Source organism: Felis catus, chromosome A1 (assembly GCF_018350175.1).
Source record: "Felis catus isolate Fca126 chromosome A1, F.catus_Fca126_mat1.0, whole genome shotgun sequence".
Lineage (NCBI taxonomy): Eukaryota > Metazoa > Chordata > Mammalia > Carnivora > Felidae > Felis > Felis catus.
Window position 1 is genome coordinate 145,230,317 of NC_058368.1, and position 25,107 is coordinate 145,255,423.

The 25,107-nt window shown below is 39.6% G+C and overlaps 1 long non-coding RNA gene across 1 annotated transcript in view; it reads left to right on the top strand.

The window, feature by feature from the left end:
* The window catches only part of LOC111561669, a 91,213-nt gene extending 67,264 nt beyond the window's left edge, over positions 1-23,949 (top strand). The window contains exon 3 of the long non-coding RNA XR_002744278.2: positions 18,152-23,949. This is a non-coding gene — a long non-coding RNA (uncharacterized LOC111561669). The remainder of the gene's footprint in view (positions 1-18,151) is intronic.
* The last annotated feature ends 1,158 nt before the right edge of the window (positions 23,950-25,107 follow it).

Below are 25,107 nucleotides of genomic sequence, written 5' to 3' on the forward strand. Positions count from 1 at the left end.
TACAATAATAATAATGACTACCATTGTTGGAGAGTTTAATCATGTGCCAAGGCTCCGTGTATATACCTGTGTGCCACATAGTGAGTGCCTCATTCAGTCCTCATAACAACTCTGTGGAGGCACATCTTATTATCGTTTCTATTTTACAGATGAGGAAACAGGCTCCAGAGCATCCAGTAACTTTCTAAAATCAAATAGCCAGCAAATGGTAGAGTCAGAATTCCAGTTCAAGTAGCTCTGTGTTCGAGCCTGAGATTTTAATGTGAAGAGACAAAGAATGCTTTGGAGTTTCTATCTGGAAGGAAATACAGCATTTTTGACAGAAGTGAAATATGTGCTGTTTGCTCCCTTCCTTGGTGAGCTGACACCAACCTGAAACATTTGCTCCCCTCCCTGGGCGGCATCTATTTTGTTTCTCCAAGGACACAGATTCACTCTGTGGAGACTGTGCCAGAGGCCAAAGTTCCTTATAGCTTCTGAGACCACAAAACCCTTTTCAACAAGATCCCTCAGGCCCAGGCCCTAAAAACCGTGTAATAAATTTACCATCAAAATAATCTCACTTGGCCCCTCTGAGACCATTATGCTACAAACAAAGGTAACGTGATATTCCAATAAATATTTCTCCTGTGAAGTCATTAGGGTTTTTATCCCCCCCTACACAAAACTGTATTTTTCAAATTTAATATAATTTCATAGTTCCCCTAAATCATTCATGGGTATATATACAACATTCAACAGTTCCACATCCTGTCATTTGAATAAGAATGATTATTAAAGTTTAGTCTGAGACTAAAATGCAAAAGCATTTTACTGTTTTTATTATTAAAAATGCAATAATGAAATATTTTAAAATGTTATAGCAATTATCTTTTCATTGCGCAAACCTGTGTTGTCAACTATGTCACATTAAAATGTTAAATCACTATTTTAATATCAAATTACAGAAAGATAGAAAATGCTAAAATTTGTCTTCTGTGCAGTGTATTTTCTCAGCATTTTAGTACATGTGATCTGTCATGGTTGAGAGGTGCTGCATTATACAGGAAACACCACAGATTTTGAAGGTCCCAGAGTTGAAATAATGACAAGTTCTAGGAAATATGTACGTCTTCATCACTTTAAAAAGTTGGGATAATTAGCTATTTTTCTGGATTCCTAAACCCACGCCTGCAGGACATCACTGGAAAGTGAGCAAATCCTGAACATCTGGGCTTACAAAAATGAAATGAATCACAGAAGCCATTCTGTACATTGTATGTTTTGGGCGTCAATGTTGTGGTCTCCCCTAGACCTGCTGGGCCACCTGCATTGGGTTCTCACTGGCATAGGTAACAGTAGAACAGTAGGGCAGCTCTTGTTGCTCTGGAATGAGTGTTAATGAGGAAGAAGCATGGGGATGAGGGGTACTGTATTCAGACACTTGCCTTTCAATGAATCCAACTTGATTCTCACAATATTATCTATAAAACTGAACTATATGTTTCATCACACTGGATGTAATCATTACATGGAGGACTTTGACCTTGGACTTTGTCCCACTATATTGTTAAAAAACAAAAAATATGTATATTTTTAATAGATTTCATGAGGAGCTAATTGTGCATAGCTTTGATTGCTTATGGGGAACTATCAGATGAGGTCCACACTGGGTCAGCAATTTACATTTATGCTCTTTGAATCACAAGGTCTTATAATCTATGCAGTTTTTTTTTTTAATGAGCTTACTTGCTTTCAACAAACAATAGCCAAATTATGGAAAGAGTCCAAATGTCCATTAACTGATGAATAGATAAAGAAGATGTGGTTTATATATACAATGGAATACTACTTGGCAATGAGAAAGAATGAAATCCTGCCATTTGTAGCAATGTGGATGGAACTGGAGGGTATTTTGCTAAGTGAAATAAGTCAGTCAGAGAAAGACAGATGTCATATGTTTTCACTCATATGTGGAACTTGAGAAACTTAGCAGAAGACCATGGGGGAAGGGAAAGGGGAAAAAATAAACAGAGTGGGAGGGAGGCAAACCATAAGAGACTCTTAAATATAGAGAACAAACTGAGGGTTGATAGGGGTGGGGGTCAGAGAGAAGGGAAAATGGGTGGTGGTGGGCATTGAGGAGGGCACTTGTTGGGATGAGCACTGGATGTTGTATGTAAGCGATGAATCATGGGAATGTACCCCCAAAACCAAGAGCACACTGTATATACTGTTAGCCAACTTGATAATAAATTATATTAAAAAAATAATAATAAAATAAAAAATAAAATGAGCTTATAATCAAAACTGAAAAATCATCTGAATAGTACCAATTATATTATATTGTATTATAGGCAAATTACACTGCTATATTACAGTGTTAATGGAGATTGCCAGTCAGAAACTACTTATCTTATGGGTGGTTAGTAAACACTTGACTGATTTACACTGGTGTTATTCACATTAATACATCAAATCAGTCCTAAGGGATGCTACAAATTGAAAGCTTATAACTTAAAAGAACTTTACTTTATTAAAATTGAAGGAGTAACTCCTTATACTTGCCCCTCCTCCTATATTAACATCTTTGTTTAGTTCTTGGGTATCATAGATTTGATTCCTCAGGAGATACAAATGAAAATAAGTGTGCGAGAATCTTTATCAGGATGTACTTTGGAAAACAACACTTGTAAGTGGGTGAGGGAAGCAGGATGGAGCAGAAGGCAAAGTTGAACTGTGATTCTGTTGCGACAAGCCTGCAGCCAATCCCTGAAGTCTGAATGTGGACTGCCCCTGAGAGAGATTCCCAGATTGAGGCAAGGGAGCCTGGACTTGCTGCCTGTCATCGACCAGTCATGGGATGTGGGCTACCTCTGCAGAAAGAAACATAACATTGGGCAAGACCGTTCTTTTTGGCTGAGGGCCATTTCTAGAGAGGGACTCAGCTCTGAGTCATCAACAGGTAACAACCTAATAGCTGGGAGAATAAGTGCCTAGGTCCTGAAGGTGGAACTTAGGTGGCACATCATAGAGCCCACTACCCTGAATTATACCACAAATTCACCACGTGGGAGTTAAACTCAGTCTCTTCTTAACAAGTTAAATTTTTCTTCTGACTTTCCTCTCTTTGTAATCAGCATCACCATTTTTCCTTACCCAAGGTAGTAGAGTAGAAATCTGAAGATTTCTAAAAATTGCCTTGGGCGATTTTTAACAGTCTGTCACATTTAATTTCCAGCATATTTATCCTTTTAAACAATTTTAAATAATTCACTACAAAATGAAATCTGGCATAAATCCTATCTGTCTTTTACTCCCTGAATTAACTGAAGAAGCCAAGACAACAGATTTCTAGGCAGTTTGGAAACTGGTGATATAACTAAGGAATGAGGAGGTGCTGGGGTTTTTTTTTTTTTTTTTTTCTCTTTTAGAGAAGAAAGGTTGAGTCAGTGGTCGTCAGGCAAATAAATTCTCAACTATTTTCTGGAAGTCTAACTCTGTTTATAAGAATGAAAATGAATGACCTTGAAAAATAATGTTGTTATTTTATGTTAAAAAAATTAGTTAACATGAGCTAGATGTTTTCAGAGATTGAGATTAAAAAAAAAAAACCTAGCTAGGAATTGTGGGTACAATCTCACCTTCGACTCGTGTAACTATGCTGTCAGAGACCTAGCTGCCACTCCAAACACTGTCCTCAAAGTACTCACAGGGAAACACGGGGGATATTAAATTATCATGTAATTAAATTAAATTATCACTTTGCAATCCCACCAATAAGGCTGAAATGGCACTTCGGTTATGAATCCTTGCTTGCAAATCCTTTTACTCTGGGATGAGAACTCCTTCCTGGCAGAAGCAGTTTTGGCTTAAAGGTGAAATTGTGGATTAGATGTTTGTACAAGAATTCTTGCACCCTAAGGACAAAAATTAAAACTCGTTTGTTTTTTGTACTTACGATCGTCGGGTTTTTGAATAATTATTTTACTTGCTCAAAACATGGGTCTATATTGTACATATTGATAACGTCATGTTCTAAATATAAAACTGTTTTAAATCTTAGCAATATTTTCTAGTTAAGTAGTAAGTAGGGACATTTTAATGTGAGGAACTTTAAAATGTGCAAATAGCTATTTCCAAATGAAGAGGCCAGAAACCAGCAGAATTGGTTTGAAGCAAGAGCAGTGGGGGCCACCAGAGTTTATCTCCTTCACACTCATTGTATGCATAGCACTTACAAGATACTATAATGATGTTCACAGTGCAGAAAAAACATTCTCTCAGGTTTCTAATAATATGAAAAGGAAAATAGGGCAGGAAGACTGTTGGTGTTCAGTTTTCTTCTTTAAGCCTGTGAGGTTTCTTAAGCAAGTCCTATTAGATGCATGAGATGATGATGACGTTTCTCCAAGAAACCACCCTTAAAGTCTCGGGGCCCATAATGAGCCTGTGTAGCTGACACAAAGTAGTGCCCCCAAGTATACTTCAGATGTATGTGTTTGTATCCACACAGGAAAGTGCACATCCCATTTGCAAGTGTACCTTTCCATGAATGAGCCATATGAGAGAACCCTATAGAATGTTATTATATGCCCTCCCTGTATCCTTCAAATTCTCTTTGGGATCTATGTGGATGACCCAGGTGGCAATGAATGGATGAATAGTAGTAGCTTAGTGCCTAGTGGCACCACACAGTGGACACACAGAGATCTGCTGAAATACATGTGGTGATGGATGATAGGCCAACATTTTTGGACCCAACAGTCTTCACTCAGGAATGCTTTGGATAAACCGTCTGAACAAGGGGCTGTTGAAAGGATAGCTTAAAGCAGAAATCCTCAAACTTCAGCCTGTTTCAGGATCACTTAAGGGCTTATTAAAACACAGATTCCTGGACCCCATCCCCAGAGTTTCTGATTTGGCATGCCTGGGGTGAAGTCTGAAAATCTGCATTTCTAACAAATTCCCAGGTACTACTGCTAGTCCAGGGATCACACACTAAGAGCCTAAAGGAAAGAGACCCTTCACTGTTCTCTTCTGAGGTCCTCAAATTCATTCAAGTTGCTGGGCCCAGTGGTGAGGATGACTGCAAGGTGGAGATGAGTGAATGCCTTCAAGTAATGAAGATGAGCCAGCGATCTGAGATGGGGCAGGGAGTGTGGAATAGGTCTGCACGAAGACCTTGGGAAATTAGACAAAGAGAGCAGTGTGCTCTCCTCCTTCTTTGTAAATGGTAAAGTAAAGTTGTGTAGCTAACCCTCTTTTCTTTTCATACATCCTGTTTGTTTTGTCCGCACAAGCGGCGTTCCTGCTCGCTTGCAGATCCATTCTTCCTCCACTCCAGTCACTCATTTCTGGTGGGCTTAGAATCAGAGCATTAGGCTCTTGGGCCATAAATGTGGGTGCATAACCTTCTTCCCTTAGTAAATATTCCTGTGGGACATGACCAAAGTCTAGCCAATCAGAGTTCTTCCTCAGGAATTTGTACATTTTACTAGTCAGGAAAGTTCTAACTCGATTTCTGCGCAGAACTCTGCAAATATGTTCAAATGTGTTAGCCATATGGCCCACCATGGAGAATATTCAAGAGAATGAAAAAGACAAAAGTCAAAAAGAAAGAAGAGAAGTGAACCATGTCAGCACTAAATCTCTGCACCTAGTCAGTCACTAAGGGCTCAGAGCTATTTGGGTTCTGCAACAATTTCTTCATCAGTGTCTCTCTAACTCTCATCTCCTTACTGTCACCCTGGTTTATTGTCTGTTTCTTTCTGAGAGTGATTTTAATTGGTTTTCTGTCACTTGCAAAGGGGAGAATCCTGACTATTATCCCTCTTAATTAAACTCTGAAGGACAGAGGTGGAAGAGGCACAGACGGGTGTTAGTGATAGGATGCTCACACAGACTGCCAGGCTCTTGCAGCTACAAGGAGCAGAGCCTCACCAAGGTCTCCTTAAGAGAAAGTCCACTGACACATATGCAGAGACTGAAAGAGGAATGCCACCAAAAAGCTGAGACAGGTTTAGGGCCAGCTACTCTCTAGGTCTCTTTCTTCTAGCCTTTCCTGCGTGTCATTGCTGCTTCTCAGAGTGTCTGTTCCATTCTCCATTTACTCCTCTTGAGCCGTACTCTGCCAGTTTTCCAGTCCAAATCCCAGGACGTCGGCTAATGACACTGCTATTCGTATTGCGCAGGGCCCCTTGTTCCTGACCACTTGTGGGTGGCCAGCCAACCTCTCCGGGTGAGGCACAACCTCTAGTCCCATCAGAACCTTCCTCTGAACAATAATAAAAAAGCTGGGGAATTTAGGAGGAGGCAGACACTCCATTTTGTCCATTGTAGGAGATGTGTGGTCCAGAACAGGAGGAATGAAGAATCATGGCATGCAACATCAAGCAAATATTAAATAAACACATTTGCAACAGAACATTGAAAGTGCACCATAGAGGTGGGTATGGGGAAGATACAGGTCAAGGACTTGCTAAAGTGATCTGGGTCAGAGCCAAAGGCTTCAGGTCTTAGAAAAAGCAAGACCAGGGTGGACACTGCTAAGCGCAGAAGGCTGAGACTGCTCACAGCCACAGCAAAGTCTCTGGCCTCTACTTGGCTTGACCTCTACTCTCTGACTGGTGGAAAATGGGGATAGCCTCCACATGTTCTTCCCTTTCCCCCGTCTCTCCAAAAAACTGGCGTTGTGGTGAGGGGGGGGAGTCACACCGATCTAGAGTGGGGTTCTAGGAATTGACCGTGGGCAAGTTTCTTAGATTCTGAAACCTTAGTTTCCTCATCTAAAGATGACATTATTGGCTTTCAAAGGGTTTTTATGAAGAACAAATAAGACAATGCCTGTGAAACACTTAGCCTAGTTGCAGGCACAAAGTGTTCATTGGATGCTAGTTATCATTGCTATATCATCATCATCATCATCATTATCATTTTCATTATAATATTTTCAAGGTGAATGAGTGTAATATGACTCCAGGGATACATTTGTGAACAAAGCTTATCTCTCTACCTGTTTGCTGATACTAGTCATTTTCTAACAAACATCTCCCACTTAGAAGTAAAATTAAAATCCTAATATATTTAAACTATACAGTTATATGTGCCAAGTGAATACTACTTTACACAATTTAGATTTTTATTTTAAAAAAGAAAGAGAGGAAGGAGGAAAGGAAGGAAAGCAAAAAGGAGTATGGAGGGAGGGAGGAAGGGTAGAAGGAAGGACTTGTAAAAGTCTTTTCCTTTTAAGATTTTATACTTCGTTATAAAAGAGATTGATTCCTATTGTTAATTGATGTATCAGTGCAATAACAACAACAAAAAGCCAGAAAAAGATACCTAAAAATCTTTTCATTTTGTAATACAGAATATCTGGGTATATTTATGTAAGATATATACTTTATGCAAGATAGTATAAAATCATATCTTGCAGAGACCTTATGTAAGATAATGTAAAATCACTCATTTGGTCCAGCATGCCTCTAGCATTATCAAAAGTTCACTTGAAAAATATATGAAAAGGTTGGGAGGATGTGGCTTAAATATAATCTTCAAGTTTAAAATTTAATTTTACATACTGCCATGCTGTTTCATTAAATATGCAGGAGAGGGAAGAGTAGTATTTTTCAGACTTGAAAAAATTAATCCATGTTTCTTGGCATGGACAACCAATGTTATATTTAAAATATACATATATAATGTGAGACCCATTATCTAATAAAAGTCATGAAATCTATCTTATTCACTTTGTAACTTACACTGACTGGAAGTTGATCAAAGAAAACTATTTCCCTTTTTACTTTTTATTACATTGTTACTATTTTTATGGACAAAATTTAAAATGTATGATAAAAATCCAATATACAGTAATTGAAACATACAGTCTGACCTCACATTGTTCTGATAAATCTGTTCATTTCTGGCCATTTTCAGTGTTGCTATAGTGAACAGTGTTGACAAGTGGATGAAAAAAGCTTATAAATGGAATTCTGATCATAGATAAGACTGAACATAAACTGTCTCCCCACATTTCTGCATGTTAGGAGGCCCGGCTTGTGCCCCAGATGGCCATCTCCCAATAATACATAAAACATTTCTTGCTAGAGCTCGGCACACGTTGAATGCACAGGTCATTTGAACAGAACAATAATTCAATTCAGTTAATAATGACCTCACTGGGAACAAACACAGACACAGGATGATGCTGTTAGAAGAACAAAATCGTATTAGAGTTTTAAAAATGAAATTCTTAAAAAGCCGCCATGCTCTCTTGTCAAAATAGCACTTAAATGTATTCAGTGTTTAGCGACCAGGCAGGCTCACTGAGTTTATTTTAGTCTCTTGAATTTTACTGCTGTGTTTCTGTGCCATGTTTCTTCAGTTTTCATGCTGGTAGCTTTCCTGGGAAGGTCAGTGTTGCCTACTGAACTCTCTATTGGCTTACTGGCTGAGCTCTTTGATGAAGAAGCCTTGAGTTTTTCACTTTTTCTTTTCTTCTGGCTGAGATGGCAGTCAATGAGGAATGACTGCAGAAAGTTTCAGAAGGACGCATGGGAATCATTTAATCAAACCAATAAAATAAGCTATTTATGTATGTAACAGTTATAGTAACCTCAACCACCAAGGCCATATTTCTCTACAATAATTTTTAGGTGTAAGGATAATTTTATTTCTAGCTTATAAGGCTTAAAATTCAGGATTCCCTTCTTTGGCAGAAATGAATGAACTCAGCCAGGAGAAATCAGAATCTAGAATGACCCCTTTCTGGCATCTACATACTTGCTAACAAGATAGCTTCATGTTTTGACACCACTGATGTACATGAGATCAGGCCCCACCTACATGGAATTTTTAGCCATGATGTTCATTTCTGTATTTTAAAACTAAGCTCAAGTGCTATTGAAATTAGGCCCTTTATTGTCATAATTTTAACCGTTAAAACCATGTTATCTAACTTAATAAACAGCAGGAGCTTTTAATATGCTTTAAAAAAAACTTTTTAATGTTTATTATTTTTGACAGAGAGAGACACAGCATGAGCGGCGGAGGGGCAGAGAGAGAGGGAGACCCAGGATCCAAAGCAGGCTCCAGGCTCTGAGCTGTCAGCACAGAGCCTGACACAGGGCTTGAACTCACAGACCGTGACATCATGACCCAAGCCAAAGTCGGATGCTTAACCAGCTGAGCCCCAAATATGTTTTTGCTTAATACATTTTATTAAAAAGATCTTTAACTTTTGGGATGCAAATTATAAACTTGCATAAAATATGGGTAAAAAGAAAAAAGATAGAGTCTGTTCAGATCATTGTGACTTTTTTGAAGTTTGCGTGGTTCTCTCTCTGTGTCTCTGTCTCGTCTCTAGTGGGGAAGAAGCAGAGAGAGAGAGAGAGAGAGAGAGAGAGAGAGAGAGAGAATACCAAGCAGTCTCTGAGCTGTCAGCATGGGGTTTGATCTCACGAACCCTGAGATCATAACCTGAGCTGAAATCAAGAGTCAGCTTCTTACGTGACTGAGCCACCTATGTGCCCCACAACATTATTACTTTAATGTTGGAAAACAGGGAGAAAACTTTGTAGAAATTTTGTCAGCAATTGTTTTATAGTTTAATTATTTTATTTATTGCATGCCCCCTCCCCACCCCGTCTATCCTAGTAAGCTTAAAAAAGCTAAATCTACAGAGTTGTGCATTTATGCTTGGGAAACACATTTCTTTTTTGTTTTGTTTTGTTTTGTTTTTTTTTTTTACTGAGGTTTTCTTTTTTATTCAAGTATAATTAACACATAGTGTTATATTAGTTCCAAGTGTATAACATCATGATTCAACAATTTTATACATTTCTCAGTGCTTATCAAGATAAGTGTACTCTTAATCTTTATTTCACCCATCCCCTCACCCATCTCCCCTCTGGCAACCACCAGTTTGTTCTCCGTATTTAAAAGTCTGGGGGGTGGCAGGAAACACATTTCTTTATAGGAACTAACTCATTAACTTATTTCTGTACCTGCATCACCAATATCAACTGGAATACCCTGTAATAGTGGCAGTTTATTAACCTCTGCTGTAAAAGCAGAAGTAACACTCATGCTCTTCTTTCATGAAAATGGTGGTTAGGGTTAGGGGTGTTTTAGGGATAAAGTAATCTGGGGGAGAGGGGGAGGCAGTTAAAGAAGCAGAGTCATTTTCTACTACACATATATACATTTTTAAGGATTAAAGTGGTATCTGTAATCCAAACAAGATATCCCTTATTCCTTCATTTTCCTCTCCTTGCTTTTACTGATACTTCTCCCAGAAGATACAGTCCTTGCCTCTAAAAGAACTTACTATCTGAAGGAGAGGAAACATAGAGGGTAAATAAATAAATATACAAGGCAGCAGGTAATTTAGGGACCATGTTCATAGTATAGGAGTTCGGAGAAATAGATAAGGAAAGGCTTCTTGAAGGAATTGCAACGCGTATGTGCAGATTCTGCTCCTTTGATATATACGAGGTTGTCCTCAATTCTCTCTGAGGCTGAAGGGGGATTTCCCTTCCTGTCACTACCCCCAGGTGCTATTCTGTCTCACCACCTCTAAAGATGCAGAAGATCCTTCTGCAGCTATACCCATTGTGTCAGTGGCAACAGCTCAGCTTCTCAGTTTATCTGCCTTAAGGCTGGCAAGGCTTGCGGAGACTGAGAAGAGTGTTGAAGAGTACCCTTCTCAAGGGAAAAGGGAGGGAGGTGGAGCACAGGAAGCCACACTCCTATCCTGGCTTAGGCACTTGGAAAGGGGCAGCAGGAGGGAGGAAATGTCCAGCAGTGCCGCTCATCATCACAACAGTAACATTTACGCAGCACTTACTGTGCAGAGAACTGTTCAAAGCAGTTTACATGGGCTATTAACTCAGGTGACTCTCCCAACAACCCTATAAGGAAGTACTATTAATACCCCCATTTTACAGATGAAGCACAGAAAAGCTAATTAAGTTGCCTAAGATCACACAGCTACTTAATTGACATAGTTGGGACTTGAGCCCAGGCACGGCTGGACTCCAGCACCTCTGCTCTTATATGGTTCACAACTCAGACTGCACATTAGAATCATTTGGAGAGCTGTTAAGCAATATTGATACCTGGGCCTCAATCCCAGAAATACTGATTTAATTGATCTGTAGTGGGGCCTGGGGGCAGGAGTACTTTTTAAATTTCCCCAGGTGATTCTAATGTGCAGCCAGGATTGCCAACCCAGCTCTTCTACCTCTCACTATCCTGTTAACTCATTATCTCTGCACCTCTCCCCTCCGCCCTGTTACTGAGACTATTTTGCTCTGATCTTAGACTCTGCCATGCTCATTTTTCTTCCCACACAAAATGGCTCTAGTAGTGGTGTTAAAATATGTCCACAAATCCTGTGACACTCCTCTCTTCAAAAGGTGAAGCCTAACTGCCCCCACCCTTGGGATGTGGGCCGGATGTAGTGACTTGCTCCTATTAAATAGAATTTGGTGGAAGAGATGGTCTGGGACTTCCAAGACTAGGTCCTAAAAAGAGGTTGCAGCTTCCTCCCTGTCCTGTCTTGTGAATCGTGGACTGCCCGCTCTGGGGAAACTAGCTGCTATGCCATAAGAACACTCCAACAGCCCTATGGGGAAGATCTCATGGCAAGGAAATGTGGTTTCCTGCCAACAGCCAGTGAAGAACTAAGGCCTTCCAGCAAGTAATGACCGAGTGAACCAAACTGGGAGTGAATCTTCCAGCCCCAGTGAATCCTCAAAATGACGACTCCAGTCCCAGCTGATGTCTTGAATGCCACTTCATGAGAGATCCTGACCTCAAGCCATCCTCCTAAGGTGCTCCCAGATTCCTGACACTCAGAAACCATGTGAGCTAATAAATGTTCATTGTTTTACACTGATAAATTGTGGGGTAGTTTGTCATGTAGCAACAGATAACTAATAAAGCTGCCTTCATCCCCACCCTCCCACATTGGCTTGGAGCTGGGGAAGTTGCCAGGGCCGCAACAGAAAAGTGTTCTGACATCCCAAGGTGGAATTTTGAATGTATTTACCATAGAAACATAGCTCCATGCATATTTATGTATGTACATATATGTATGTAAATGCATAGGAAAAGTCTGGAAGGAACAGGCCATACTGTTGATAGTGGTAGAACCAGAAATAGGAGAGGGAGTGGGATTAGGAGTGGGGGAGGAAGCCTAGGGGAATTTTCCTTCCTGCCCTGTAGACTACTGTGTTGTTGGGATATTTCACACTGAGAACGTATCTATGTATCACCTGGGTAATTAAACGTATTTTCCCACGTAAAAGCAAGAGGGGTAAAAAAGAAGCATAATTGTACCTGAGTGTGGGTTCTTTTGAAGCAGAGTATTAGGAATATAGTTCTACAAGTACATTATGGATACAACAGTATTTCATAGTCTGTCCTGACAGCCTTAACATCAGGCCCAGCACTGCATTGCGGGCGCTGTACTGATGAGTGAACGAAAACAGGCCTTGGAGCTTGACCCGCACGTGTGTGTGATTTCCATCTCTGACAGTCACTAGCTTGGCAAGTCGTGCACCTGTTCCCAGCCTGTTTTCCTCATCTGTACAGTCAAGATAATGATAGAGAATTAAACAGGGCTTTACACAGTGCATGATCCAGAGGTGGCACTCATTAACTGTCATTGTATGGAAAAATATGTTCCTAGTTCCAAACATATATATTTTGGGATCATTACAATGTAAATAAATTGAGGGCTCTGTGAATTCTATGTTTTTGTTGTTTTACCTTTTCTTTGCAAAAGGTCCACGACCCAAAACAGACTTTTAAAACACACTTAGTGCATGAATATTGCAAACATTGCAGTGATCAAATATTTGTTTTTTGTTTAAAGTGATAAAGACCTGAACATATTTCATATTTACAGGGGAGAAACTGGGGACAGTGGAGATGCGCATGTAATCCCAAAGAGTTGAAACAATGCTAAATCTGAATTGTACTGGACGTTAACATGAAAGAAAGCTGGATCATTGCATCCTGCACACAGACATTAGAGGTCACACACAGGGATCCTATAGACCCCAGAATATCAACAAAGGTATTTCCTTTAACCCATACAGTGTTTCTGAAAAACATTTGAATTTGTTGCCCATATTTAAACTTGGAAGATTTTATATAAAAATACAGGACTCAGACTGCTCTTAGACAACTGACATATCTGGCTATCTTGTGTCACTTGGCTTGGACAGTGTTATGGATTCCTCTTTCTGTCAGGATAAGGGTTTTCCAAGAGACCACAATTGCTACTTAGACTTGCCTGTGTTACTCACTAGGGCTACTTCCTTGCCCCTGGGTGCATTCAGTTTGCACCTCTGAAACTCTGGATGTTTATTCCAGTGCAATAAGAGTGTTATTGGTATAGGATGATCATATGCTTTGACAATTATAAAAAACTGCCTAAGCACGCCTACAATGTAGAGATCCCAGAAATGAAGGCCATCTCTCTCTCTTTACCTTTTAATGAACTGAAGGAAAAAATGTAAAGCTCTCTGAAATGTTTCTATGAGGACATGAAGAGCTGCTATTTATAGTCTACTTCTGCAATGAGGTGATATTTATTAGGAGGACCTCCAGTCTCTCAAGTGCTCTAAAGTTATATGTCATCATAGCCAGTCTATTTGTGTCGTTTTTTCATTGGATTGAGTAGGCTGGGACTCTTCCCCTCTACACATGCTCCAATCCTACCAATGGAAGAAAAGGCTGAACCATGACACTGGCCTTTGATATATATAGAGAGATATTTATCAACTTTGGTGATACTGAGTTCATTTTTAATATCATGGAGTCACTTGTAAATGAATACCTATTTGATACTTGTGAAATCAATGTTCTTATCTGGTCATTATTAAAAACAAACAAAAAATCAGTCCTATTTCCTTAACTCTGCTTGAAAATCTCTTCACAGCACAATTATTCCCCATAATTAACAAAAGCTAAAAGATGAATTTGTGGTAAAAAGAGTCTCTCATTTGCTAGTAATGTTTTTAGCCTGGGTCATTTCCCTCCAACATTTTATTAAGGAAACTTTTCTTTTCTTGTCTTTTCTTTTCTTTTTTAAAGATTTTACTTTTAAGTAATCTCTACACCCAACATGGGTAGATCAAGAGTCACATGCTGTACTGACCAAGCCAGCCAGGTGCCCAAGAAAACATACAGAAAAGTTGAAAGAATGACACAATGAATACCCGTACATTTACTATCCAGATTATATGATTTACATTTGCTATATTTACTTTAACACATACACATTTATTCCTCTATCAACCTATCACTTCACATTCATTTTTTGATACATTTCAAAAGAAGTTGCAGACATCAGTGCATCCGACCCCCCCAAACACTTCAGCATGCATATCATTAGAGTTCAATATTTGCTTATGGGTTTAAAAATGTTTTTAGTGTGGTACAATATGTGTAACATAAAAAAATTACATTCGAATCATTTGTAAATATGCGGTTCTGTGGCATTAAGTACATTCACATTGTTGTACAACCATCACCACTGTCCATCTCCAGAACTTGCCATTTTCTTTCACTGAAACTCTGTATCTATTAAACAAGAACCCCCCACTCCCCTCTCACCTCAGCCCCTGGCAACCACCATTCTCCTTTCTGTCCCTGTGAATCTGACTACTCAAGGTACCCATATAAATGAGATCATACAATACTTAATTCTTTTGTGACTGGCTAATTTCATTTAGCATAATGTCTTCAAGGTTCATCCACGTTGTAGCGTATGTCGAAATTGCCTTCCTTTTTCAGGCCAAATAGTATTTCCTTGTATGTGCATAGTATATGTTGTTTATCCATTTCATCCACTGATGGACACTTGAGTTGCTTCCACCTTTTACCTATTGTGAATAATGCTCTTATGAACATGGGTGTTCACATGTCTTTTCAAGTCCCTGCTTTCACTTCTTTTGGGTATATTCCCAGAAATGGAATTGCTAGATCATATGGTAATTCTATATATAATTTTTTGAGGACTCTATGGTTTCTTTTTTATGTAAAATTTACACACAGTGAAATACACACATCTTAATCTACAGTTTGATGGGTTGCGGCAAATGCATACTCTAGTGGATATTTTTTTGTTTCTTTTTTAGGTCCTTAATATATGTAAGAATTTTTCAGTTAGAATGCTGACATTTTCTGTGACCAGAATCCTGATGGAAAGAGTGTGGTGTTATATGACACCAGGCATTCATTTTCAGGATCTACTGACCTTACTAATCCTCATATTTTGAAATCTGTAAAAGATCTCACAGTCCTGAAATTAGGAATTTGCAAAAACAATTATCTCCATCTTCCACTACCAACTGTAAACACTTAAGCTTGTGTAAGCAATGACTATAGTTGTTTCAAAGAGGGATTTTTAAGCAGAAGAATGCATGTTGAGCTAAGTTGCATTCTTACCCTACCCATTACAGGGGATGAGATGATCTCCCCCTGTATCTATCATGCAGATTTTCCAGAGTCTGTAATGAGGCTCTTCCTAAAGATTCTAAGCAGGCAGTGAACAATATTTATCTTGTGTATCAAGAATTTATGTTATTGAAAATGAAAACAACAATGTATACAGCAATCAGATTGGGAAGGTAGTAGTCTCATTGTGAAGGGTGTGGGAAAATAGACATTCTCAGATACTGTAGGTGGCATGATAGGAGGGTTTTACTTACTGCTTGTTAACATTTTTAATATACCTTTTTCCAACCTCAGGAGTTTCACTTCTAGGGATTTTTTTTTACAGAGTTGCTTGTACAAGTGCACCAAGATATATATTTGTACACTGTTGTGCATTGCTACATGGCTTATAGTAGCAAAAAACTGGAAACAACCCAAATAACAGTCAGTAGGTAACTGGTAAAAATAATTCCTGATATGCCCACGTTTAACTGGTATAATTTGCTTTAACAGCTTGGACACAAATAAGGTTACATCGTTTCTCTTTTTTTCAAATTTTATTAGGCCTGAACATCTATGTGCCCGATTAGTGCCAGAGGAAGTCCACTGCCTGTCTCCTTTCTTAAGGCCTCTTCCCTCCCCTTAATTATACAACCACCCTGAGGCTTTACTCTTTGCAAAGTGGCCAGTCCTGCTTCTAAATGCCTCATGGAGAGAGAACTAGGGAATCTGATTAGTTTATTACAAGCCTTATTTTCAGCGTCTGTTGCTTCTGTTTGCCATAATATGACTGTTGAAAGCTGCAAAAGTAATAAATAGGGTCTAGCATTGTAAAATAAAGATTAAAAAAAAAGGTTTGATTAAGACTTGTTTTAAAAAAGTAAAAGTAAAGATTATCTTATCTTTAAATGTGATTTATCTTTGAAGACATACAGATAACAACTCTAATTGCAACAATGCTCTAATTTTTAGAATAAACAAAAAAAATGAATCAAGTATTGATTTGGTTAGGGGGATAATTTTTCCAGCAAAATTGTATGATAGCAAATTTTGACACTTCACTTCATGCTGACTTTTAGAGCAGAATCATACAAAGGTCATTTTGAAAAAAGATGTGAAGTCTTCATCAGTTTTCCTGAGAGCTTCTCTTAATCCTTTGATATTCAAATAATTCTCCTTTTGAAGAATTTATCCTCTTATCATCCTTGTTGTTTTTCTCATCTTTAATTGTTAACTGGTCTAACACTGCCAGATACTCATTTGCTTATGGAACAGTTCTCCAAAATCACTTTCAATGACTTCATAAAATTCTGCATCTTTTGCAAGATTAGCAATCTTACATGGCCACTGAAATGCATTTTATTTACATTGTATTGTTAGATGTTTATAATATCTACCATCAGTAAAATTGACTGGGTGGGGATAGATGCTAGTATTAAGTCAGGAGTACTATTTAAGTAGAGACTAATTTAGTAAGTGGTCAGTTTATTAATGGATATTTTGTTATGACCAATTTTTGCTTTCCTACACAACTTAGCAACTAGTGATTCAGATAATGATAATGAATAGCTGGATAACAAGAAATTACTATGCAGCACTAAAAAGGAATGAGTTGTGTGTTGACATGGAAAAATGTTTCACAATGCATGGTTAAATGAAAAGAGCAAGTTCCAAGGATACGAATAGCATAACAATGTTTCCATGAAATAGTAATAGTTAAGGTTAGCGTATGCATCAAAAATATAAATAAATAAAACAACTTAGAAAAGTATACTGTATTAGCAGTCATTTCCAAGAGGTGTGGGGCAGGGAGGAAAGCTCATCTTGGTGGCCTTATTTTTAATGAGTAATTTATTACACTTTTAAATCTGATAAAAGCCAATTAAAAATATTTTTAACCAATACAGCTTAGAAATGTCCAGAGGTTAAAAAAGAAAAAACGAAAAAGAAAAGAAAGATGGGCTGCCACTACATTAATGTCCAAAGAGTATAGTCTTAGAAAGAGCTTTTACGGACCCATTTTGAAGGGGCATAATGGGATTCTTCAATATAAACCTGTTTTGTTATAAACACCCCAGAACTCATTCTCACAATAGTCAAGCCACAAACATTTACTGAGAATCTGTTATTTTCATGATACTGCGTTGCACTTAACCGCTCAGAGGAATACAAAGATCTGTAAGACTACCAGAGCCTGTCCTCAAAAAGCTAACAGCTTTTTGGTAAGAGGCTCCTGACTGAACGAAGTAGGCAACAGCACCTGATCACCAGGACCCAAGGTCTCAGCAAGATGGTACACCTGTGCCAAGGTGGAGACAGTGATTAGTTGAGTTTTCAGAGCCTTTGCTGCTGCCTAGAATTCTGGGCGCCCAAGCATTGGGTGAGTGTCAGAACTGAGCATAGATATTCACCTTCAGAGAAGAATGCAGTTTCTTCATTCTCCATGGGAAGAGAAATTCATAGATTTGTTAAAGACCAGTTAGAGCTCCATTCAGATCTTGTGAAGGCTTCAGGGGGCTTTTGATGGGGATACTGAAATGAGGTGGTAAACGGGGGGGGGGTATTTATTTTTTTACTCTTCTGCCCTATTTTATGAATGAGAAACCTGAGGCTGACTCAAGGTTACGCTGCTGCTAAGGACAGAATCAGGATTTAAGCCTAGCACTTGTGACTCTAGAGCCTGCTGTCTTAATTTTTATAATCCATTCCTTTCTCATTGCAGGTTATAGTCTAATTGTCACCTGCTACTTGTGGAAGGAAGAGATGTTTGGCATGGCACTGATCAATGTGTATATTTACTGGGAAGTTTACCCCAGGAGAAAAGAGAAAACCAGCTGTGTGAATGGAATTTGGAGAAAGGTAAAACCTCCTTGTAAACAACAACAAGATCCATGAAATCTCTATAGTCTTCCTGGATAAGAAGTTGGCAAGATTTCTGTAGACTTGGTCTTCCTTTGCACTCCTGGAAATAATCCATTTAGGGCAGAGTTGAAGCACATAAACAGAGTAATACTTTCTCTTCTGCCTCTCTTCTGCTTAAGCAGTAGACAATCAGCAGTTCTTTGGGTTCTCAATTTAGTTGCAACAAAATTCACTTTGAAAAATATGCTGTTGAGACACTTCAATTACAGACTCACTTTGTATGGCATATTCAATATATAGGATAAAAGTGCTTTATATGTGCTGTATAACATATAGCGATAATGTAGTGTGCTGTAGTATTTACCACTTTATTGTACCAACTTGTTCTTTACAGCTCTTCAAAATACAGGGAAAGTATGACCTTATTAGAGTGAGAGTTAAAAACTTAAAAAAACCGTATATTAAAAAAAAATCATTTGTGGGGCGCCTGGGTGTCTCTGTCAGTTAAGTGTCTGACTCTTGATTTCAACTCAGGTCATGATCTCATGGTTTGTGAGATGGACCCCGGCATCAGGCACTCTGATGACAGGGTGGGGACTGCTTTGGATTGTCTCCCTCACTCTCTCTCTGCCTCTCTCTCTCTCTCTCTCTCTCTCTCAAAAATAAATAAGTAAGTAAGTAAATAAATAAATAAACTTTAAAAAAATTTTAAAAATCATTTGATCTTTTAGGAAAAGTTTATTATATGTATTACCTTGCAAAATAGTATCATAGAAGAATTGGATATAGAAAAAAAAAGGTTTTAGTTCACTACTGTGATCATTATAAAATAGAAGACAAATTATATAGGTCGCTTCCCTTGTTGCAGAGTGAAAACAAACTAGTATGTGAAATGCAAAAATACCCCCTTCTAATGGAAAATGTCTGGGAGTTACTGCCTTGAAAAATTTCTAAAAAGTACTCAACATCCTAAACAATAGGAAAATAACTTGTGTATAATGAGCTACACATTCTCTTCTTCTTTGCCCTCTTTATCTCTGAGAATGTGAGGAGTTGGCATTGAACATAGCAATGACTTATGGACAACCTCAAAGGTCTATGAAAAAAAAAACAATCTGCAGTTTTGCTGAGGCAAGCATCAGAATCCCAAACATTATTGTCTGAGAACAAATCACTTGATTAGTGAGTGGGCTCAGCCATCCACCTGGTATTCACATCTTAAGCAAGATCTTATGGTTCTCTATAATCGCCACATCTGCAATAAATCCTGAGAAGAGATAATAACTTTGTTTCTTTGTAAAAATGGCCCTGAAAAGAAAGTCAACTGCCAGTGCAGTGCTAAAAAATGATGGCATTTATTAATTTTCATTATCATATTTTTTATATTTAAAAATATATTTATATTTAGATTATATTGTAATTAGATGCATGACATTGGAGGCCTCTTGATATACTTATAAATTTGAAGTCTCTCTGCGTATACAGGCATTTCTCTGCAGACTGGCACATGACTTCTGTAAATAGAGATGGGAAGACCCCTTCTGGTTTCACCTGTTGGTTAGAAAAAAAAAAAGAAAATATTATATTACTGTGATCTTTTGGGGGATAAGCTCCTTGAGAACCTAAATGTACTATGTAACTGCCAGGGTCTGAGATTGGTGTTTGTCAACAAAAGCTCTCTTAGGTCCGTGAAGTAGTTGCTTTCCTCTAAATTTTGCTTTTAAAAAACCCTCTGTAATTGACCTTGTTCACCATTCTGCAGCTGAGAAAGGGCTCATTGTTTTTAACTGAGAGTTCCACATAGCAATCACAATAATCCTAGAATTTTATAAACCACAGAATTAAGATGGCTCTCCAAGCAGATATCACCAGGCTGTTGATAGGTGAAGAGCTTATATTTTATGCCATGTTATTAGGTATGTTAGGTTCTAACTGGAGACTGAAGTTGAATCACTTATTATTCTACACATGCCCCTTACTGGTAGTCGGTGAAACTCAGATGAGAATACCCTGTCCAGGATTTGATTATGATGATACATGGCAAGATGTCAAGCATCTTCAGAGGTCTTAGATTTCTGGCCTAATGCCATTTGAGAGATGACCTCTGATTTTCATTTGGCCTTCATGAGGATGTTGCAAAACATTATTCTCATAACTGGTTCTAGCTGTAATTCTTTTTTTTTTTTAAGTTTTTATTTAACTGTAATTCCTAGTGGTTGTTGTGGAAAGGTGGTAGCATCATATAGTTGGACTTGTACGTTCTGAAGAATCTTTGTTGTCTCAGAAGAACTCAAGGAAATGTAATTTCCAAACCTGGAAAAGATTCGATCTTTGAATCACTTGTTTAGTCTTATTGCCTTGAGTTAGATAAAGTGAGTTACTCTTTATGAAGCCTGAACAATGCCAGAAACACATCATTAAAATGTTAATTTAATTTGGCATGTTGAGGTAAGAATCCAGACAGTTTGGTTCACCCTAAAAGTGAGTGGGATTAATGATACTGTTTTTGATCTAGAATAATTCTGGTCACATGAATGAGAGTTCCAAGGCAAGGAGATGGAGGTTAGTTATGAAGATGCGCTCACCGCCTTTGCAGTAGGTTCAGGACTAAAGTATAAAGTTTGCTTTCTTCAGAGTTGTTGATTGCATACTTTTGGAAAACATTAAATTCACTTTTAAGAGGAAGGCAAAAGTTAAAATTTATTTGGCTAATGAGTTTAATTTTGTGATCATGAGTTTTTCTTTTGTTCTTCACTTCCCTGCTAACTTTTGAACTAAAATGGAAGATCCCTTTTTCATATGCTACCACCTTGTTTTGCAAATCACCAGCAGGCCCATAGTAGAAGTTAAAACTTTGCAGGCCCAGATATCACAAGAGTATTCTTTTTCTATTTGCCAAGATAAAATCCCAACTTATGGCTTAGGACCATACTGTAAAATGTAAATAGCATTTTAATGAGCCATATAGAGGAAGACTGGGCTGGGCCAGTTGCCCACCACTGAAAGGCTGGATTTAAGGGTACCTTGGGTCATAATGAAACTAGTTTGGTGGTCTTAGCCTCCCTAGTAGACATTTTCCCACATTAGAAACCCAGCACAGGAGATCATGCAATTCCTTACAAAGGACAATTGTAGTTCTGCCCAAAACCAGAACTGGAGTGTGGATGGGATAACTAGAGGAGAAGCTAGATCAGTTAAGCTTTTAATTCTAAATTAAAATACTGCCTAAATTTAGGAGGAAAATGGAAAGGGGAAAATAACTGCATTGTGTATTTTTATTTCTGTCCACATTCTGTAATCTCAGACACTATCTAAGGACATCTCTTTTTTTCCATTTCCTTCACTATCCATGTTTTTGACTCTGAGAATATATTTTTCAAAAACATTGACTAAAACCATTGTGTTAAACTCTCAATCCTAATAACTCCAGCTCCTGGGGCTACAGGACTGAACATCTCAACTAGATTCCATATGAACTATACTGGTATTTTTCCAACCTCTCCCTGATTCCAAATTCATCTTCTCTAACTAGCTATATCTTACCTGTCCCTTAATCCAGGCACTGTCCCAGTTCCTACAGGGAACCCTCTGTAATGACAAGCACACACCTTCATCTCACCTTTTTAGTACTTGTCTATATGGAATAGTTAATGCCTAATCATATGCATTTGATAATCAAGTTGACTGAAAATATAAGTGAACATTTAAAAGGTAGATTAAAAAAAAAAAAACTCCAAAAATAAGATGCTACATTCCTGACTTTACTTTAACAAAGAGGATTCTTTACTCCTTTTACCTCTTTGGAAAAAGACTGGGGCTCTAAATCCCTTAATAATTCTACTTGATTTAAATCTGACTTTAATCCTGCATGATAAATTAAGATTCTGTATCTTTTCACCCTTGCTTTTTGGAGTAATTTGTCTAACCCAGCACCTGCATAAATAGATCAGATTCTCTAAGCAATCCAAAGGCATTCCATTTAGGCCAGGTAGAGCAAATGGTGCTATCTGCCACCCCACCAGAGGACATCCTGACCTGGATAGTGTGTGGGTCCTTGAGGAGTGGTTGTATTTAGAGACCCACTGACTGAAGGAAAGACATCTGACTCCTCTGATTGCATGTAGAGTTCCCTGGACAGCCACTACAGGTCTCCACTTACATTACAGGACTTCCAATCCCCACCCCCCCAGCCCCAACTTAAAGAAAAAAAAAAAAAAATTTGTCCCTGAGAGGCTGCCGGTAGCCATCCAGAAGGAGAAATCTGGCATTTTCCCAGCACAGTGCTGCCCTGTAGCAGGATAATGTGCCTTTCCTGGAGTTGGGCAGACTTTGCCCTAAGGTTACATTTCCACACAAAGAAGTCTTTTAAGGGTGCTGTTGCAGGCCTCTACACTGGAGGTTTACGTCTGTCAATCTCAGAAAAAAGGAGGCCGTAATAAAACTGCAGGAGCCAGCAGTGGGGAATTACAACTCCAGGATCAGCGGAGGTCTGCCTCACAGCCTTGCTCTATGCTGAGAGTTGGCCTCTCTGAGGACAGAGAACAATAAAGCAGAAGGAATTTAAGTCAATTGGCTGCTGGATTGCATTAGCAGGACTAGAGAAGGGGGCACTTGCTGAGGGTGGTGCACTGACTCTTGGCTGCTGCCATTGTGCCAACCCAGCTGGGGTATCCAGAGTCTGAGAAAATGAGAAAAGTTCACCCAAGTCAAACAAGCCACAGGAAGGATTGCAAACCCCCAAGTTGGAGGCTGTGTGTGTAGCAGCCAGTGCCACTCCATGTGTAATTCAGTTGACCTATAGTGAGAACTGATACAAATTAAGATCTCAGTGAATGACCATGATAGGCAGAAAAACAGGAAATGCATCAGAAAGTGGACCTGAATACTTTGTAAAGAGAGATGAGGGAAAACAAAGGTGGCAGCATTTGGGACTTAGGCAAAGAGAGGGGTGAGGAAGCCACCAAGTGGATCTGATTGGTTTGGAGGATGGAGGAGCAAGTGGGTAATGGAGCTTAGAATAGAGAGGGCATCACTGCCACCTGTCCGACAGCTCCACAGCCCTGATTTTGGCAGTGTGGCCCTGATGCCTGCATGGAAGGCTTGTTAGACTTAGCTTGAGAGCTTCCTAAAATATCCACGGGCCTGATGCAATATTACTTTGTGATGGCATTGCATTGCGATGTGGTGACAGGATAACCTGATGGTGAGGAAGGAGGGTCTTTTATGTCTTCATAGGATTGTGTCTGAGAGAGGCCAGGTGATCGGAGCATTCCCAAAGGAAGATGGGTCAGCTGGAACAGTGGTTAAGCTTTCTGATGTGGAAGAACAGAGTTCCCATCCACCCACTCCCACTGCAGAGCCTGGATACCTGGGGAGGGCTCAGTCAGGGGCTGAAGTCTCAGGAGGACAGCCCCAAGGGGCCCCTCAGCAGTCCACAGGGCATTCTAAAAAGCAGAGCAAGCAGGGAAAGGGCTGTGCTAACCAATCTTCATGAAGCAAGCAGCAGAAAGAAGGTAGCTTTCCCCAGAGTAAGTCCTCTGGGCAAAGGCACAGCATTTGGGTTGGAGAAGGGGAGAGGAGGCAGGCCAAATCTGGAGAAAGACACCAAGCTAGTAGCACCAGCCAGGTTTGGCCTAGGTCCCCAAATAAAAACAATTTGCCTAGCTCTAGGCAAGCCCTTGTTCTGCATAATGACTTGAATTCTGAAATGTGAATTAAACCCTGCAAAGGAATGCAACTCTTTCTCCATCCCGCAGGCCATTCTACTATTCTTAAGGGGTGCGAGGTGCGTTTCAGGAAGGTTTAAAATTTTTACCCCTTTATCAAAACATGGCAAGTGTCAGCCCCATCTCCCGCCATCCCTGCCCCCACTGCTCAAAGTGTTCAAAACTACAAGCTGCAACATCTTTTCAGCAAGTAATCAGCACAAGTTGAAAGGCACATGCTGTCGCATTTCTGATCAGATTGTATGTTAAGCAGGAAAATATACCCCCTCAACAACTTCCCCCCACCCTTTTTTGGCTAAATGCATGTCTGTTTAAAGAGCCACCAGGCAGTGCCTCTCACTTTGTCTTGGCAGGGCACAACCATCAGACGAAGTGGGAGGAAGAAACATTAACTTCAACAGCTGTTTCTTGACCCCGGCTGTCAGTCTTCCCAAGAATAAATTTTGGAGAGTCCTATTTGAAACAAAGAGGGAGTTTTTGAGGAGAGAAAAGTTGGTTGGTTCCAGGGAGGCCGCCCAAAGAAGCAGGGAACAAGATGTTTGCAGTTACTACGCAGCCTGCAAGCCTCTGCCGGGTGCAGGGATGGAGCAAAGTAACTTGAAAGCTCCCCTCTCGGCGCCCTGTGCCTGCAGCTTCCCCCCCTAACGCGCGCCCAGATCCAGCGCCGGTGGTAAGAGCCGTAGCTCGACTACAGTAATTCCCCAGCTCGGGCGGCTTGAAACTGCTCGGGCTGAATAGCATTTGCTGTTCCGTCCTGCGGCCGCCTCCCGCCGCCGCTGCCGTGCTCCCTGCAAAGCAGCTCTCATTATCCCGGAAGTTGTGCTGACACAGTCTCGCTGCCACCAGAAGTTTGTCAACATCAAACTTCTCCTGTGTGGGGTACGTTCACCTTCCACGAGTATTTAATCGAGCCAACAGGCAAACAAACAAACCCAAATAAACCTGCCCGTGATGTCATGGTCTTTTTTTTTTTCCCCCTTCCTGGAAGTCTGGGGCTGTTAGAAATTTGCTGGTGGGTGCTAAGAGCGCTTGCGGATTTCTGGGGGAGATAAGGGGCGGCCCCCAGGGTGGGGAGTGGGGAAGGGGCTGC